At 41.9% G+C, this 16404-nt stretch overlaps 1 protein-coding gene and 1 long non-coding RNA gene across 2 annotated transcripts in view; both read right to left on the bottom strand.

Moving 5' to 3' along the window:
* Positions 1-16404, bottom strand: part of LOC140698399 (uncharacterized) — a 122040-nt gene that overhangs the window by 27262 nt on the left and 78374 nt on the right. The window contains exon 4 of the mRNA XM_072968738.1: positions 4917-5004. The gene's annotated coding sequence lies outside the window, so the exon portion shown is untranslated. The remainder of the gene's footprint in view (positions 1-4916; positions 5005-16404) is intronic.
* The window catches only part of LOC140698409 (uncharacterized), a 74418-nt gene that overhangs the window by 7021 nt on the left and 50993 nt on the right, over positions 1-16404 (bottom strand). The window lies entirely within an intron of this gene.

The following is a 16404-nucleotide window of genomic DNA, read 5'->3' as shown; positions in this document are numbered from 1 at the left end:
GATAGCAATGCTTCTGCCTACATGAGACCTAAAATAAATCTACACTGATATCCGAAAGGAAAATAAGGAGATGAGGTCCCCAATGAGAAAACAAACTAACAAGAAATCAAAAAATGAAAGTCATTTTCATTAACGATTCCAGGCAGTAGTGGAGCATGGTGGTGAAGATCACAAATGCTGGGGACAAACATGAGGGTCTGAAATCCCACAGCACTAGGTAGATGTGACACTGATATTTCAGTGAAATTTTCTGCATCTCAGTCTCCTATCCATAGACTGGGGACAACAACTGCACCCATCTCCTATAACGGTCCTAAGAATTAAGTTATTTTATATATAAAAGCTTAAATAAAATACCTCAGAGTTTAAATAATACCCCAAAAGCACAAGAAACAAAGAAAACAGAGACAAATTGCAGTTCATCAAAATTTAAAACTTTGCTTCAAAGGGCACCATCCAGAAAGTGAAACAACAACACAGAGGAGAAAATTTTTTCAAATCACTTATCTGGTAAGGAATTTGTATCTCAAAATGAAGAAAAAAAAACCCTACAACTCAACAATAAAAAGGCAACTCAATTAAAAGGTTAATAAAGTATCTGAAAAGGTATTTTTCAAGGAAAATATACAAATGTCCATAAAGCACAATGTAATGATGTTCAATAGCATTAGCTGTAAGGGAAATCAAGTCAAAACCACTAGGAGAAACCGCTTCACACTCACTACAATAGGGTATAATAAAAAAAAAAGCGTAACAAGCACTAAAGAGGACACAGAGGAAGCGGAGCACGCAGCCCTTGCTGGTGAGGATGTAACACAGCGTGGCCACTTTGGAAAACAGCCTGGCAGGGCCTCAGAGAGTTGAACATTTCGTTTCTGACTTACCCAGCAATTCTGCTCTCTGGGCACACACGTAAGAGAACTGAAAACAAATATCCACATAAATAATACCACATGAGTGTTCACGGCGACATTACTCATCACAGCCAAAAACAGAAACAACCCAAATGCGTATCACCTGATGAATGGGTAAACAGTGGGGCCCAGCCATAGAGTGGAATGTTATTCAGCAATAGCATAGCATAGAATAGTGACTAAGGCCACAACATGAGCAAATATTGAAAACGTTACTCAGTGTGAAAGAAGTCAGTCACAATAGACGTTTCCACTTATATGAAGTGACTCGATTTACATGAAATGTCCAGCACAGGCAAATCCACAGAGAGAAAAGTGGCTCCTTGGGGCTGGGGGAGGATGGGGAAGATGGGAATGTCTGTTTATGCGTACAGGGCTTCCTGTTGGGGGGATGAAAATATTCTAAGATTGAATGGGATGCACAATTCTGGGCATAGAGTAAAAACCGATGTACATTTTAATGGGTGAATTGTATTAAAACTCTTAAGAACAAAAGGACCTTGGGCCAGTATCTTCCATAGTAAATGCAAATTGCTAACTTTTATTAGAGGAAAAAGAAACTGCTCTCAGCATGAAAGCAGGAGATCAGCAAATGTGAGTTAACCGAAATTGGACAAGAGCATTTCACTTGAAACAGTTGCTGAGTGTACACGAAATATTCAGAAATAGGAAAATCACCTTGACATCACGAGGAAGCATTCTGTTTCAAATACAGATCAAGGATTCGGCAAGCCCAGCTGCCAGAAATGACCAGAGAAGAAACCTGGTTTATAAAACTAGCACCAGAGACAACAAGGAATGGTGATGAGGAAAGCAGGTGGCAAATATCTGGAACAGTTCACTACAAATAATTTCTCCACCAAAAATTGAAAAATAAAATGAAAGTGATGAAATGCTCTGTTGACATCTCGAGAATGGGCTTCCTTCGGTGCTCGACTGTTCTGTAACCCCGATTGAGAGACTAAGGAGAATCAGCATGGCTCCTGGGGGTCCCCAAAGGACTGCCCACCAGCACGCTGACCACCATCACATCTGCCAGGTTTGAATTGCAGAGAAGAGACCAAGTTCTGAAAGGCACAGGAAATATTGACAAGGGAAGAAAATGCTGAGGTCAGTCCTGGGACAGAGGCCCTCTGAGCAGAGGCCAGAAGGCTGCAGGTGAACTGCAGTAGACCTGGGGCAGGAAGGGATCACGGGGGAGCATATCTCAATTCTCTTCTGTCTCTGCCTCCGGTAGGAGAGATAAAGCCTGCATCCTTCTCACCTGGAACTGTGGGTTCTGGCTGGAAGAAGTCTTACTGACAAGGAATGATTATTCAAGACTCTGTGGAAAAAGTCAAGAAATCGAGAGGGATTAGGGAGCCATCTCCATGAGCCTCTCAAATGCTCCCATATTTATAGGGTATAATCAAAGAAAAACTTCGTTAACAGTTGTGAGATAGTAAGGAGGAAATTCGGGAAAGACAGGATGAGGCAGAGATTGTAGAATACACAATGAGTACAAAGGATTAGTGTATCTTTAGGGAAGTCATGGGGTGAGGGGAACAAGATACATTTTTAGATATGTTCATTAAAAAGCAGACCACCAGACCAGCCAGGTCCTTGTTTTGGGGATAATACATTATTTAACAACACACAAGCCCAGCGTTTATAGCTGAGGGTCTCGGTCCTTGCTTTACAACCAGCAGAGTGCTATCTAAAACCTCAACTACACAAGCAAAGCATTGTCTCTGCTTTTTAAGGCAAGGAGTCTGGAGTGAGGATGCACAGGAACTTGCTTGTAAAGCAGTATCAAAGCATATTTTTTCTTCTTAAAATTCAGAGGCGACTGGGGTGTGTTACAATTTGTTAACCCAATCATCTGCTTCCACATGGAACCATTATGGAGGACACCCTAGGATGAAAATCCTGGATGTGGGTCTTTTCCTGCCATCTTCAGCCACTCTAGCAGGGTCTAGGCACATCCGTGAATAACGATCCTACAGTACCACTCACTCTCTTAACTCCTGGTGATTGAAACTTAATTTTAGCTCTACACAACTTAACGTAGAAAAGTTTCAGAAATAAAAGATATAATATTCCATTTATATCTCATCATATTACTGATTTTCTGATTGCTCTAAGCTGCTTCTACTTGGTAAAGCACCTCATTCTGAAGCTGAATTCAGTAATTTCCATTGTGCATTTCTAGCCAGTTTGGGCTCGCTAACTTCTTTTGGTCAAATATCGATATACTTAATTGATTTCTTTGTTTATCAATTTCAACCAGGAGGAGAGGGAGTGTCACTCTTTTCCTCAGCCCACCCTCAACTCTTTTCCCATCAACTCAGGCCTCCTGAAAACAAAACAAAGTATTTTTTTCCCTTCTACTCTTTCCACAAACCCAACAGGAAACATCAGCCTGGAGAAAGAATTCAACACAAATGTTAAAACAAAAATCTATAAACCTGAAACAATACCATCTCCGAATCATGATACACAATGACATGAGATTAAGTGTGTCAGGCACAAAGCATGAGGGAGCCTGACTACCTGATTTCTATTCTTCAAAGGAAGGAAGGTTTTCATATTTTTTATTATCATTCTTGGTCATTGTTTCTGATTATGCCAAAAAATAATTTATGAAATATTTATGCACTGCAATAACTGATTTTTATTGTATCAATTTTAGAAGGCATTCAGAGGGGATAGGAAAACCCACCTCTGTAAAAAATGCAAAATTTCTTCCCCTGTTAAGAACACGTATACAAAATGCAACAGAGAATTCAAATTCTTGTGGAGAGGAGCAAAAGACACAGAATCAAATCAAAGTCATTACAATGAGTCAATTTAAAATTCACTGGACAAACATGCTCAATGCATACAAATAATTTTAAAGGCACACTGCAAACCATTCACTTAATGATCTGCAGGCTAGAGGAAGAATTTCACTCTTTAACAGACAACAGAAATCAATAGGGTGCCCCACCAAACAAGGAGCAGTGAACAATCAGGTTTTTAACAGTTCTGAGAAATCAGCATGTTCTAAAGATCAAAATCCAGAAATTTTAAACATTCATTCAAACCACAATGAAAAAAGCACTTAAAGAAAAAAAAAAAAGAAAGTAAGCACATAGATCATTGCAACAGAACAATGAGAATTTCTTGTAACGCTAGAAGAAAGAACAGGCTATAGCCTTTTACTTGAAAAGAGACTACTTTTAAAAATAACTGCTAAAACACATTTCATCATTCATGTTGCATTTAAAAATCTGAGGTACATGTATCTGATCAGAAAAGCAATTCTGAGTAATAGTATGTTACAATTCAGTGCCAGTTTGCTTTAGAAGAAAAGAGAAAAGTTACTGTTTCTAATTCTGCACAAAGTTTAAAGAACCTCCCTGCCTCTATCTCCTCCCATTTCCTAAGCTCATGCTCCCTAATCCTTCTGAAACAAGTATGAGAAAGTCTTATTCCCAATATGCCAAATGACAACTGAATATCAATTTATTAGTGTAAATATATGCCAACACCTTGAAATGGAGGAGAAAGGTATCAGAAGTCTATATGGAATTTCTTTCTACCTTCCTGAAATCACACACACCAACGTTCACACAGACACAGACACAGACACAGACACATATCCCCTGGATTACTGGGCACTTCACAAGCTTAGTACTTACAACTTGTAGAAGGTAACTTTGTAGTTACTTTAAAATACAAAACTGTCAGCTTTTGAAAGCCTTCATCATCTGCTAAACCATCTAAATATCAAAGAGACCCAATTAGCCTTCTCTGTAGAATGTAATTTCCCTTGATGGCAAAAAAGTCTCTAAGAAGTACTGGATCAAAGATTCGTGTTTATCACTACCTATGATCGTTTTTAAGCACATTAACAGATTCAGAAATGTATGTCTCAAAAACATTTATTCCTATTGAAATAGTATACGTGTTCAATTGTCTATACAATGACTAGGTCCCATGATGGTGTTTAAGAGCTATTTTGTGTATAGCAATATTTACCTTCAAGTGCAGAAAAGGAGGGTATGTATTACTCAGTTGTAGAGCACCTGCTTAGCATGCACAATGTCCTGGCTTCAGTCCCCAGTACCTCCAAAAAAATAAATAAAAATAAGTGCATATTTAAAAATAAGAATAAAGTTATAAAAAATGCAGACTAAAAACCACTGCAATCTAGGTGCTACAATTATACTAAAAAAACAAGTGTTTCTATCAAATATTAACTATATGCCAATCACAGAGACAACCAAAAGTCACTCCTGAAGCATCACGTGTGATTCTCAGCAACCCTACTAAGTAGACACGGATGAGAAACCCGGCTCTGTGGATGAGGAAACGGAGCTCGGAGGAGCCGGGGACGCTGACTGTCCTGCTCCCCGTGACACCGCGTCAGCCCAGGGCAAGCGCTGACAGAGCTGCACTGAGGGGACACCCAGCTGCATGGAACCTTGGGGCACTGGGGAGTCCCAGAAAACACTAAAAACTTTTCAGTGAAAAACCAGCTAAAATATATTACACTGTGCTGCATCCTTTAAACAGGGAAAGTGACTGAGACCTTTTTGATGCCTCCGTGTCCTTTCTGCCATTATCAGTTACTTGCCCTCACAGTGCGACCAGTGATGATCTGGACCCCATATGAAGTGCACTCAGATGGAAGAGCTTTTAAAGCTGGTTTATGAAGTTTGTAAGACTGTCTATGACTCACAAAGGCGGTCATTCATCACTTCTCACCAGTGTGGACGTACCACCTGAAATCACTCCTTTCTGCTTTTTAAAATCCCTTCATCTACTCCAGACTTTTCAACAGCAAAGAAGTAGCTCAACCACAGACAGTGGACAGCTTTTCACCAAATGGACTCGAACAGCCCATCTGACAACCAGGAAGCCCTTGTCTTCTATTAAACCCACTTCCAGGTACTTCATCATTTTCTGATTGGTGGGCTCGGCCTCTGACTGGCCTACTCAGAGAGCTCCCAACCTCACATCCAGGGGTGGGAGAGGACCATGCTGTTGGGGGAAATCAGTGAGGAAGCTGGACATCCTCCAGCCACGTCTGCACGGGTAGAAGTGCCTCAACGTGCTCAGAAATTATACCGTCATCACCCCTGGGCTCCCATGGACTGGTTTCACATTAACCAAGCTCATGAGACACTGATGCAAGAAAACCAGAAACTTAAATTTTTAATGTAACAGAAGACGTGAATCTATGAACCAGACTGAAATATCAGAGTTCAACCATGAGTACATTTTCTCCTCCACGGCCCAATCATGGGCAGGCAGTCACATGGCAAGCATGGACAGAAACGGAGCAGGAAGGGTTTCTAGATTAATTCAATGGACTATATTTCTATTATACGAACAGATCTACTGCCCAGAAGTCAATTAATGCCAATCACGGTGCACTCTCCGTGGACAGCGGCCAAGAAATGACTATGAGCTCCTGTGTAACACTTCTTTCCCTGTCCTTTCTAGGCTAACTGATGCACAGAGGTATAAAGATTCAGGGATGTCGATAATGCTAAACACCCAAAGCCCATCTCTGGGAACCTCAAAACCAGACAGCCAGGGTTTAAATACCAGCTCTGCCAATTACTAGTTCTGTGATTTTGCCAACTTAATTACCCTCTGTGTGCCTCAATTTCCACACTGTAAAACTGGGATAACAATCAAACCTTCCTTACTCGCTTGTTGAGAAGATTGAAAGATTCATTTCTGTAAAATGCTCAGAAAAGAATGTAGCACATTTTGGGTGTTCAACAAATGTCAACTTAATATCAAAGTGATTTACAAGTCTCCCCTCTAATCATCTTATGTGTTTCCTGGCTAGCCTAAGTCCCAAAGAACATCCTTATTTCTCCTTTTATAAACAATTGGGGAGTACCCTTATGTTCCATCCCACCACCTGTTTAAACTGAGGGAGGGGATGCCTCCTAACCACTCTTTTGGGCCATGGAGAGTGCTTCTCCCTTCACACCCCTGGCCCCTGGCCCACAGCTAGCACTCATCACACTAACAGAGTGAGGTGTGAGTCCGGGGAGACAAGCGGGGCATGTGAAACCCTTCCTTTCACTCCAGTGTTGGTCACCATTGGGAAGCACCTGGGATGCTCAGCTCCATGGCAGGAAAGCCCTGTGCATGAAGGGGCAGTTCCTCTCAAGGGAAGGCTCGCTGTGGCCCAGAGCTACATGGGACAGGGTGAGTCTGTATTTCTGGGACACAGTATCATGACACGCATTTTCCCACAGCCTTGAAGTTCATGAAGAACGTGGCTTCATCAGTAACAAAGAAGACATTTATCGCCTGTCTACTCTTTTGTGTCATCTCTCAGTTGGCTGCTGGAGACAACATGTGTATAAGTATTGGATCTCCTTAAGCCCCAAAATATATGAAGCAACAAATAATTCTGTGGCTTAACATTGGTTCAGGGCGACTGTGTAACTGTCCTGACTCTGCTGATGCTAAATTATGGGTATAGGAACTATGGAACCTCCTCAAATATCTTTCATCATAAAAACAGCTCTTCTTATTTTCCTGTTTCTTAGTAATTGCCAAAGACTCTCAAATGATGGCTTCACACAAAACAGCAGCTAAAGTTTAAGAGCCCTCTTGACATACTCACTGTGGTAAACACTGCACATAATTTCTAATTCTCACAATTCTACAATTCATATATGAATGTCCCCATCTCACAGACGAGGGAAAAACTCAAAACGAACTGTCTCAGGCTCACGTGGCTCAGTGGCAGCACGTGCAACCAAACCCAAGTCAAAAAACTACACCCCTTCGTATATGTACCAAATCTCCTACCACCAATTAACACACAGCGGCGGGGCCAAAACTCAGGGAACTCAATACACTTTTCACCTTTAAGGTCCTCCAGATACCGCTTCTAGCTGTTTTATAAAATCCCGGCTCACTGGTTTCTAACACTAGAAGAAAAGCCCGATTTTCCCATCGCTTGCACAGCAAGTCTGAAATGTTCACAGTGAGATGACAGAATAAATCTAAGATATAAGCAGAATAACTTTTCCAGGTAGACACACATAAAAGACATTGGGCTCTTCTGAAGCATTAAGTAAAGAAATCAAAATAAAATAAAGTTATTTAAGCCTTCTTTTACAAACAGGAATGTTAAGACTGTAAGAAGGTGCAACAGTGCCACCTATGGCTAAAATGACCTTCCAGGTTGCCGGGAAAGATGCAACACAAAAATTGCCTGTAGGATCAGAAAGGAGAATCAGATAACTAAAAGCTTATGTAGCATATACTGCACTTTGATTCGGGGGAAGGGAGGGATATTCAGTATTTAATTTGATACTGCTAATACTCCTGAATATAAACAGAAGACATAGGCTCATGGAAACTCATCTTAGAAGAGGAAAGAATCCAGTTCAGCCACTTCATTTTACAGGAGGGGAAACTGAGACATGGAATGTGTCCTCCTGGCAATCGGCAGCAAAGGCATCCTAGGCCTCATGTCTTGCACTGTAGCAAAAACCAACAGATCTGTACTACGCCTATGTTCATAAAAGTCACGTTTGTATTTTTCCAACAGTAGGTTATCTAATATCTTGCAAAATACTTCTCAAAGATCCAGGATATCATACAAGTTTGTCGACATACAAAAATATTTATTTACATAATAAAACAACATGAGCTTTATTCTCTCTATTAAAAAAGTGACATGTCAAATCAATGTTTTGATATTTTAAACCTGTTAAGAGTGTAGAAAAAAATCAAAATTTTCTTTAATCACAAAAGAGAGGAGCTTATTCCCTGAAAATGATCAATGTGGATTTTACTAAACTTAATTGATCTGGTCAGAATCCCACGAATTTAAATATCTGAGTGGATGGTTACAAGGCAACATAAATTCTGATTTGTAACAATACATATTCTGTGTAAATAATCTTCAAGGTCATCTGATTAAGGCAATTTAACTAGTCCCTGTCTCACTAGAATGATACAGATTTCATTAAAACTTCATACTACACCAAAAAAAAATGAATCCTTGTTACTTTAAACCATATTCAAATATATCATACATATAAATATTAAATATGCATCAGAAATAAGCGACACTCTTTAGTATTCAGAGTTGATCAATCTAAAATATCTGTCATTGTGACAGCACTTTTATTAAGCACCTCTTGTGTTCTTTGTATACAAGGCGTCTAACTCTCACAGTCAGACAAATTAAACAATATTACTAAAATTTCACAAATGAGGAAATGTACTTAAGCCATGAAAACAACTTACATATTCATCAACAGGAAAGAAAAGAGTAAAGACTTTATTTACAATATTCACTGACAATCTTTTCTTCCATATTAAGACTACATAAAACCAATTCAGTCTTTGTAAGTATTTCTGTCAATAAGGGCCACTAGAGAAAAACAAGTAACATCAATAGCAGTGGTTGGACTTTCAGAGCCCACTTCTCTTTTGCACTATAATTATTTTTAATGTTATGTTTTTAGTGCTTACAGAGCACTAAAATATAAAATTAACTTTTTAAGTAATTACCTGAGAATTATAAATTTGTGAAAATAAACAATTGTAATTTCTGCCACTCTGTCTCACCTTCTCAATGGTGTCTCTCCTTTGAAGGCATCATCAAGCTGAGATCACTAAACTCGGCCATTTATGGAGTCACAGGTGTTTGGGTAACCACTTAACGGGAGGCTGATTAGAGGAGCAATTAAGAAAGCATCCTGTGCAGCCTGGGTTCCAGCACCGAGCTAGCCACAGCCTGCTGCGTGTAACTTGGGACAAGCTGCTCCATCTCTCAATCCCTCAGCTGCAAAAAAGGAGACACTGATACCTACAATCAAACACCTGCTATGAACTAAAACATGAGGAAAGCATTTTAGCCTTAGGTAGGTGTCCACTCACAGCGAGTTTGGTCATTATAATGATGAGGATGCCTGTTAATAAATTAAGCTAGACCACAAAGGAGAAATCACCTTAAAGGAGAAACATTTTAAGTCAATGAGCATTTCTTTTTGGATGGATTGCACAATATTCTATTGATTTTTTTAATAAACCAAATTTTGTCCATTAATTATAGATTTACAGGTTCATGGACAAGTCTCCAGAAAAAGAATTAGAGGCCTCTAAACTCCGTAAATTAAGAAAGTAAATTAAAAAAAAATCAGGGAGGAGGTTATACCTCATGTGGGAGAGTATGTGCTTAGCATGCATGAGGCACTCAGTTCAGTCCCCAGTAACTCCATTTAAAAACTTTGTTTTTTAAGAAATGGGGAATTAAAGCAAAAAGATGGAGGAATACAGACTTTTTTAGAGACTCATCTCAGATTTAAGATGGGGAAGATACCATCTATTTCTCAGAGGAAATTTTGAGGACTATGTAAACTGGATCTGAGATATCTAGTTCTTTAACATTATTCATGAAGTCATATTACCAAGTCATAAACTACCTGATAATCAACAGTGGTGATACTGATCATAACAGCTGCCATCACGGATCGAGCTCCGGCTAGGACTGCTCTGTTCTGACATCTCTGTCCCTCAGGCCTCACCAGGCTGAGAGCACTAAACTAGGTCATTCATGAGCACCTCGTGTAAGTCCTCCATTTGTGCTTCTGACTCTCCCCTCACCAGCTCCTCTGAGGGAAGCACTGTTATCATCTTACCCACTCACAGATAAGGCGACTGAGGCACAGAGGCTAATCCCGTTCCAGGTCACACTGACATTAAAGGACGTCTGTATTTCTGCTGTTTTGCTTTTGACAAAGGAATCTGAGATATCAATTCAAGGCAGACTGTTAAATAATCAAGTCTGTCAGGTCTTCACCTCAAAGAGCAGATACTATAAATTCCTGATGTAGGATGAGGCTGCCGCCACAAACTGACTCAGCTTGAAATTAATATCCAAGATGAAGCAGCGGATACACGTAAATATTCACGATTGTCAAGTCTGCTCACGGGTCTGGGCCCTTCACTGCCTGAACGGGGGTGAAATCCCCACCCGTGTCTGGGAGAGATGCACGGTGCTTCCCGGGCTCAAACAGGCTTCACGGGCTATTTCCTCCCACAGACTGGCCTCAACGATTAAAAGATCTCAAGGTTTTTACACCATGCAAAACAAAAAGACATTTCTGCAGATGGAGCACTTTCTTAGGCTTAAATCTTTTTTTGCCTACACTCACCCAGGGGGAAAAAAGAAACATGACTCTGCAAACTCTCTGACCCTCACCACTCACAGGAGTAGAACAGCCACAGCAGAAGATGGCTCTTCACATTGCAGGATGAGAACAAAATAAAGATGCCCCAACAACAGGCACTCCCAGACACAGCGCTCAGCAGTCTTCTGCAAACTCACGGTTGTGTAGCACCCATCACCTTCTATTTCCAGAACACTTCATCACCCCTAAAGAATCCGCCTATCACTAGCAGTCATTCCCTAATCCCCCTCCAACCAGCCCCTTCCAGCCATCACCTGCTCTCTGCCTCTGCATGTGCCTTTTCTGGGCATTTCAGATCACTGAAATCAACAATATTTGACCGTTTGTGTCTGCTTCCTTTCAATTAACAAGCTGTTATCAAGGCTTGTATATTTTGAAGTGGTATCAGCATCTCTTTCTTTTTTTTTTTTTGAAAACGTTAAAGATTATTAGAAGGTGGTAAGCACTATCAAAAAGAGTAGAGTGGAGCATAAGTGATTGGGTTTCAAAGGGAAAAGTGTGGGTTGAACAGTCAGGGTGGACTTCCAAAAACAGGTGGCCTTTTTCATTTTCCTCTTTTTTTTTTCTTTTTTATTCACTCTTACGTGTGAATAATCTTCCACTACATGGAGATACTACATTCTGTTCATCCATTCAGCAGCTATTTATGGACGAGTTCCAGAAAAATGAGTGTAAGAGTTGACTAGCATGGATGGCATTTAAGCAAAGGGCAAAATGTGCTTTCAAAAAAAAGCCAACAAACAGAGGCACAAGGAAATTCAGTGCGTTTCTGAGCAAGGTGCTTGCTTGCTTCGGCAGGACTACCGTGCAGGACTGTGGCGGATATTGGCAGGAGTCACGGTGTGGGAGAAACATGAGAAGACTCCCCACTGCAAGTAGCTCAGACAATTCTCCTCCCTCATCCTGTATTGTTAGAGCAATGTTTCTAGGTTACTCTTATTTCAAGTAATAGCACTTTAACTGCACATCTGATCATCTCCATCAGACCACCTTTCCTCCAAGCAACAGAAAAGCATTCAATGACCTGAGCAGCTCCAGGACATAATGGTGATGGATTAGGGAGTCCTGCAGCATTCCAGCCTGCAGGCACAAACCCCACATGTGCCCTGGTGATGTCCAGAAAATAAAATGCATGGAAATATCTCACTGTTCTTACACGACATCTGCCCTCAATTTGCCCCAAAATCATGCTCGCAAAGCACTAATCAACCCTCTCAATACAAAAATAAAAAAGCTAAGAAGGCAAATTTAGGCTCTTTCATTGAAAACCAGCAACCATCACTGCCAGTATCTGAGCTGGAATGCTCCTGACTTTGAAAACCACTGCGCAGTTACTTTTCAAGCGTAAAACTCATATATGTATTCCATGTAGATGATATTGCAGTAGGATTTTTCTTTTCAAAATTTCCAGTTGCAACATTAGCACAAGAAAGTTTATGTATAGGCTTTAAAAAAATCAATTATCCTCCACTTTCTTAATTTTGAACTAATTATTATTTTATAAATGTGGCTATGCTGCGTATTATAAACCGTTTGATTTCTGAAAACAAGACCTTTATGACCTCACTATTTCAGAGAAAACTTTAACGATTCTTTGAGAGGTGGGGCCTGGGGCGCCCACTATCAGCTCTTTAAATACTGACAAGGATGTGCTATTAAGTAATGCAAAGGCTCTAACTCCACATTAGCTCAGAAAGCAAAGAAACTACACCAAAGACTTCCTTAAATATTTTATATATTTCTATTCTTTTGAATATTAAAGTTCTTAAATGATATGATTTTTTTGAAAAAGACAACAGCTGTATTAAATTTCCTCTCACCAAGAAAGCAATCTTTATGAAGTAAAAAACCCCTATGGAAATCGAAATGACAGGACGTTTCTAGCTAAGTGAACATCCAGATCTGAACACAAACCTAAATCCTATCAGATCTCACTCGAAGGAGCTCTACAAAGTCCTGGGCAACCCTGGAAATTAGCTCTTTTTTTCCAAATGTTGGCTGAGCTAAGATCATCACACTAGGCAGGGAAGGAGAGAAGAGGAAAATCCACCTGGCGGCCTCCATCAGTTTTCTTCCAGCCACAAAATGCCTCTAGGTCGGCCCACTAAAAAGTCCCCCAATAAGGAAAGCCGGCATCCACACTGCCCCTGCCATCCCCAAGTAGCCCCGAAGCCCATATCCCAGCCTGTGGATGGTCTTCTAATGATCCCCCAGTTGGTGGCACCCACCCCCTCTTCCCCGCTATACAAACACAGAGAGCCACGGCAGCCTTCCCAAATCACAAATTTGATTACATCAACCCCCACTTCAAACCCTTTAGAGGCTCCCTGTTAGAGTTCTAGCCCCACCCCAGACCCTGCTCGCCCATCCTCACCTAAGTACACAGGTCCCCAGTGACCACAGGGGCCCCTGACCTGCTCCTACTTCCCACTTGCTCCAGTCTCATTTTGACTGTTTCCCAAGGAAGCCTTCCCTCCCTCCAACCTCCACAATTTGTTCCTCTCTTCCTAGAACATTCTAGGTTAAGTCAACTTCTGACAATGCTAAGCTCTCAAGAAGCAAATACATTTTGCTTACTAATGTGGCTACACGCTCTTTCCCCTAGACTCACAGAAGTGCACGTGTAATGTATAAATGAATGACCGGTTGGGTCTCAAAGGGACAGACATACCTGCTCTCGCCCGTCCCGATCCTTCGGTCTGTAGAATATCAGAAGCAAAACCAGAAGTACCTTTCCTGAGGGTCAATTCTGTTGACACCCTTCACTGCCTACTGTGTCAGTTCTAGTAAAACTCAACTTCTTCCAAAGCCCTACATCCCGGACTCTCTCCAGTGTCCTCCCGAGCAGGGTCTCCCTCCACCTTGGACCGCACAGGGCACTCTCCACGGGTGCCCACGCCAAAAGCCTCCAGGCCTCTGCCCGGGCTGCACCTGCGATCTGAGACACATTCTTGACTCCTTCTCCTGGCTGACTCTTACTCTGTCCTCACAACTGAATGTAGAGCCCATTTCTTCCAGGAATTCCTCTCCGATAATGTCCTTTAGGTCTTGTCTGGTCTCTATCTATAGCAGCAGTACATGGTGACCAACTGGGTGTTTGCCCGCTCCTTTGAGACCACGAACACTTGGGAACCACATGGGAAGGAGTGAGAGATTACAAGACGGTTGAGGGAAGCAAAAAGCAGAAATCACAGTCCAAGTCCCAAATTCAAGGATACTTTCTCAGAAAAAAGGATAAACTATTTCACACCTGTACAATTTGGCTACTATTTTTATGGCTTGGGGACAGCAAGAACTTGGTGTTCTAGCCCAAAACCTAGGTTACATGCAAAGAAATGTATATATATATATCCAAAGGAAACAAGAGCTGCTCAACAACAGTTTGCAGTTAGAACTGAAAGGAACTTTGATAAAGGCAATCTCTCTCTCTCTCTCTTCTTTCTTTTCTGGCATCATATAAATTTAGAAGTAACTGCGTGACTAACAGACGTCTACAGCCCGTGATTCTGCACTGAAGTGTTTGGGGCTGAGGAAGCCCAGATTACATTCACTCTGTAAATGCAATCACACCAACACACTGATAGGTGCCGTGAGTGGTGGAGCTGATGTTCCAAAGCAGGCAACATTATTCTGTAAGAGAACTCTAAATAGAAAGTAAGAAATGCAATGTCCTGTACTCAATTTCATTTGCTATATGGGCCATTAACTGATAGTATATTTTGACTAATGAAACCCAAAAATAAACTGTCAACGTCGATTTTCTTCATCTGACCGTTTTATGCTAACATCGGATATTAAACTCTCACTCCATATGGAAAGCTCAGGCCTATGCTGCAGCACAGATACATCCCGAGGAAGAAAGCTGACCAAGGGAGAACTGGAGAGTTTCCCTTCAGAAGCTGCAAAGTCTGGTTTTGCACCTGTACACCATATGCAACCACGTCATCATCAAAGGAGTTAGACGTTACCTCTCTGGGGCGAAAATCACTGCATGCTTCAGAACCATCAAAGAATGCTGAGCTTTGTGAAACAGTCCAGAGGCGCTTAAATCATACTTTTTCTGAAAGGCTCCAAAACTGACCCACTTCACCATTCCAGGTATAACAGGGAAGTACTGGAAACAGTAGAGAGAACATGCCCTTGAATTCTGACAAGGCCCTGCTTGAATCCTGCTACAGCATTTACTAGTCACTAAATGGACCAATTCTTTAACCCCTCTGAGAAGGCTTCCCAATCCCCAAAAGGGGGCTGTCATCGCCCACCTGGGAGTCATGGATGTGAATGAAACACGCAAGTAGGGCGGCTGACTGCTACCTGACACGGGGCCTGGCTAGTTTCGCTCCGCTGCCCTTCTGCCCCTTTAAACTTGCACTGATCCCCCTGGTAAGGATCAAGTCCCCGGAACAGACTGCCCGTATCTTCTGTGTATTCCTGGATACATGACTTACACTTAGGAGGCCAGAAAAACAACTGCCTCCTCCCAAGTCACTAACAATATTCCTAAGAGTCTGGGTATTTTTAACTCTATTTTTCAGGGAGACTATTCCAGAACTTTCCAAGCACCATTCTCCAGGTTGGCTCCCCTCCCAGTGCCCATCCTTCTTACCTCAGATCCTCTGTCTGACTGCCTCCTGTTCATGGGAAAGCGAGTCCGGTAGGGTGGGGACTCCCTAGGCCTCCCTCCCTCCCTCACAGGTGACTGTGAATACCTTCTCCCCACTCCAACTCCAGCTTCTGAGGATTCTAACCTTCCGTATCCTGCAGCCTCTGCACCTTCCTAAGACGCACACGTGGCCAAGACTCTCCCTTTGGATTTCTTTCTGGCTGGCCCTGCTGACCCCCAGGCCCCTTAAGGATAAATGGGATTGCTCTGAAAATGATAAACGCCGCTGGCTGACACACCAAAGCTGCATGGTCTGGGCTTTCCTCCAACCGAGGCACAGCCCTCCCCTCCCTCAGCCTCAGTCTGCAGCTCTCGAGATGATCTAATTCACATGCAAGGCTGTGAACACCAGCTAAGAATGACGACTCCCAACTTGTATCTCTAGTCCAGCTCCTTCACCTGAGCCCCAGTCTCATAGAGCCGAGTGCCTCTTTGAAGTCCTAACTTGGATGAAAAATGGCATCTTAAAAATGCCTCATGTCCACCATTTACTCTGGAATTCGATTCCTGGCAGGTACCTCCCAGACTCCCCATTTTAGTAACAGCCTCAGCACCCACCTAGTTGTCTCAGGTCACATTCAATTTCCACTGTTCCCTCCCCCCGGCCCTGCCCTGGAAT

The sequence above is a fragment of the Vicugna pacos genome, chromosome 9 (assembly GCF_048564905.1).
Source record: "Vicugna pacos chromosome 9, VicPac4, whole genome shotgun sequence".
NCBI lineage: Eukaryota > Metazoa > Chordata > Mammalia > Artiodactyla > Camelidae > Vicugna > Vicugna pacos.
Note: the sequence above shows the minus strand (reverse complement) of the source record. Positions and strands in the feature narration are given on the sequence as shown.